Source organism: Lithobates pipiens, unplaced genomic scaffold, assembly GCF_037356315.1.
Source record: "Lithobates pipiens isolate NorthernLeopardFrog02 unplaced genomic scaffold, aLitPip1_a1.2 Scaffold_24, whole genome shotgun sequence".
In the NCBI taxonomy this organism is placed as follows: domain Eukaryota; kingdom Metazoa; phylum Chordata; class Amphibia; order Anura; family Ranidae; genus Lithobates; species Lithobates pipiens.
Window position 1 is genome coordinate 14,685,232 of NW_027507786.1, and position 3,785 is coordinate 14,689,016.

At 43.5% G+C, this 3,785-nt stretch overlaps 1 protein-coding gene across 1 annotated transcript in view; it reads left to right on the forward strand.

Moving 5' to 3' along the window:
• The window catches only part of GAS2 (growth arrest specific 2), a gene marked incomplete at its 5' end in the record, with an annotated part of 64,810 nt that extends 61,025 nt beyond the window's left edge, over positions 1-3,785 (forward strand). The window contains 1 exon segment of the mRNA XM_077453614.1: positions 1-3,785. This exon segment is cut by the window's left edge and continues 3,062 nt beyond it.

Sequence of the window (3,785 nt, forward strand, 5' to 3'; positions counted from 1 at the left end):
TACCACCCTGCTCCCTTCTGGGAAGGATATGGCACAAGTGTTTTCCTGCTGACTCCTGGGAAGGCTACAGCCCCAGTGTCTTCCGGGTGCCTCTTGGGAAAGCTACACCATCAGTGCTTCCCAACAGCCTCCTAGGAAGGCTACGCCACCAGAACCTCCATGCTCCCACCTGGGAATGCTCACTACATCACCAGAGCCTCCCTGCCCCCTCCTGGGAAGGCTACATCACCAGAGCCTCCCTGCCCCCTCCTGGGAAGGCTACGTCACCAGAGCCTCCCTGCCCCCTCCTGGGAAGGCTACATCACCAGATCCTCCCTGCTCCCTCCTGGGAAGGCTACATCACCAGATCCTCCCTGCTCCCTCCTGGGAAGATTACATCACCAGAGCCTCCCTGCTCCCTCCTGGGAAGGCTACATCACCAGATCCTCCCTGCTCCCTCCTGGGAAGATTACATCACCAGAGCCTCCCTGCTCCCTCCTGGGAAGGCTACATCACCAGAGCCTCCCTGCTCCCTCCTGGGAAGATTACATCACCAGAGCCTTCCTACTCCCTCCTAAGAAGGCTACGGCACCAGAGCCTCCCTGCTCCCTCCTGGGAAGGCTACATCACCAGAGCCTCCCTGCCCCCTCCTGGGAAGGCTACGTCACCAGAGCCTCCCTGCTCCCTCCTGGGAAGGCTACGTCACCAGAGCCTCCCTGCCCCCTCCTGGGAAGGCTACGTCACCAGAGCCTCCCTGCTCCCTCCTGGGAAGGCTACATCACCAGATCCTCCCTGCTCCCTCCTGGGAAGATTACATCACCAGATCCTCACTGCTCCCTCCTGGGAAGGCTACGGCACCAGAGCCTCCCTGCTCCCGCCTGGGAAGGCTAACTCACCAGATCCTCCATCACCAGAGCCTCCCTGCTCCCTCCTGGGAAGATTACATCACCAGAGCCTCCCTGCCCCCTCCTGGGAAGGCTACATCACCAGATCCTCCCTGCTCCCTCCTGGGAAGATTACATCACCAGATCCTCACTGCTCCCTCCTAGGAAGGCTACGGCACCAGAGCCTCCCTGCTCCCGCCTGGGAAGGCTAACTCACCAGATCCTCCATCACCAGAGCCTCCCTGCTCCCTCCTGGGAAGATTACATCACCAGATCCTCACTGCTCCCTCCTAGGAAGGCTACATCACCAGATCCTCCATCACCAGAGCCTCTCTGCTCTCTCCTGGGAAGATTACATCACCAGAGCCTTCCTGCTCCCTCCTGGGAAGGCTACGGCACCAGATCCTCCATCACCAGATCCTCACTGCTCCCTCCTGGGGAAGAATGTCACTGATGGTTTTTTGGAAACTCTTCCAGCTAAATAGCAAAATTGGTGAAAGTAATTTTCTTTTGGACAGACCGCGTCAGATGGTGCCCTGCCCTCGCCCCGCGAGAGTCCCCAATCATTTCCTTCTCTATTCTATATATATATGGGGGGGGGGGGCTGTTTTACTTTTCAGTGACTCATTTCTGTCCATCCAGTCCTGAAATTTACACTGATCTGGCAAGGGAGGAGACCTGTTTTTTTTTCCTCCCTGCTGCAGTTTCACTTTCATTCACAGGTCTATGAAGTCTATTCCCGATCACCAGCCTGTGATATGCAGTGAAAGGAGAAGCAGCTGACCGATGAGCTCATCGCTCTCTCTCTCTGTCACTCTGCACTCTCCTCCTATCAGCATGCTCACTGCATGGCAGCACATCTCACTGGCGCTGCTTCTCCCTCTCCCAATCTGAGCTCTGCTGTACAGGGACTGCAAAGGGGAGATACCAGGCACTTACACTGCAAGTATTATTAATAATAATAACAACATCGATGTATCACTGAGTACAGAGCTGCATGAATCTGTGCCTTTTATATTAGAGGCAGAAAGCGGAACGACAATCAATATCCTCGTGGAGTTTGGATCTGTTAGATACATTTCTTTATGTACACCCCAACAACGACCTTTTCTTATTGGCTCCCCTTCTGGTCTGTTTGCTATCCGATTAAAATAATTTTGTCATATCTGTTCAATAAATCCCATATACATCCAATAAAAGAAATGCAATAAATAAATTCCATAAGATAAATTCAATAAATGAATTACATTAAATAAATTGAATAAAATACAGTAAATAAATAAATTCTATAAAATAATTTCCATAAAATACAGTAAATAAATAAATTCCATAAAATAAATTCCATAAAATAAATAAATTCCATAAAAGAAAATGAATAAAATAAATTGAATAAATAAATTCCATAAAAGAAATCAAATAAAATACATTAAATAAATAAATTCCATAAAATAAATTGAATAAAATAAATTGAATAAATAAATTCCATAAAATAAATTGAATAAATAAATTCCATAAAATAAATTGAATAAAATAAATAAATTCCATAAAAGCAATTAAATAAAATAAATTGAATAAATAAATTCCATAAAAATAAATTAAAAAAAAATAAAATCAATAAATAAATTCAATAAAATAAATTCAATAAATGAATTCCATAAAATAAATTCAATAAATAAATTTAATAAAATAAATTCAACAAATATATTAAATAAATTAAAGGAAACTTATCTCTTCAGGGAAGCCTATGCTGCTTTCAGCTAATCTTCAATTAATTTAAAGTGATACTAAAGTCTCTTTTTTTTTCTTTTTAAAAAAAATATATATACTTCCATCCTCTATGCAGTTAGTTTTGCACAGAGCAGCCACGGTCCTCCTCTTCTCGGGTCCCTCTTTGGTGCTCCTGGCTCCTCCCTCCTATTGAGTGCCCCCCATACACAGCAAGCTGCAGCTCTGTGTGTCTATTCAGACACGGCGCTGTGGCTCGGCCCCGCCCCCTCTCTCTCCTCATTGGCTCACTGGCTTTGATTGACAGCAGCAGGAGCCAATGACTCCCAGGTGCAGGGCCTTATTACTCCTCTTGTATTGCATTGTATTGTCTCCCTTTATATTGTAATATGCTGCGCTATAAAAATCTGGTGTAATAATAATAATAATAAAACAAATAATAACAAATTCCATAACATGAATTCAATTAAAAGTTCAATAAATAAAATAAAAATAATGAAAATAAAATGAAATACATTTTTTTTTTTTAAATAAACCAGATAAAAAATAAAAACAACATAAACTCAATAAAATAAATTCAATGAATGAAATAATAAAATACAAATGATAAAAATAAAATAAATCCCCGTAGTTTCTGACAGAAGTAACGTCCTGAGCTGCACTCTTATCAGTTTGTTTCCAACTCTCTCTGTGAACTACACAACTCCTCCCCTCTGTTATATAGAATAGGAGGAGGGGGAGGGGGATTTCTGGCAGGATCAACAAGGTTTTTTTTTTGCACTTCTCAAACAGATAACAAGGGTGGAAAATCTAACAGACCAAAAGGGGACAAATATGTTACATTTCTGATAATTGCTCTTCGGGTCCCCCGTGATTTAGCAGAAGCCTCCGCCGGAAGCTGACGCTCTCGGACCTGCGGGCGGCACACTGGATCTCAGCGGGTCTTCAGGTCTGGAAATGACAACTTCCATCAGAAGCTTCTCACACAGGTGTTCCGTTTTATTCTCTTTTTTTTCAGTGGCTCCGGATCACGTTTTGTATTTTATATGTTCTGATAACTGGAATGAAGATGAAACATTGTGACGATGGATTTGTGTTTTCTGTTCTTGGTAGATTGTAGATCTCGGCTCTGTATGCCCGACTTTCTGTAGGTAGAAAAGTTTCCTGATTTTGATAAAGTTTGTTTTTTAAAACAGA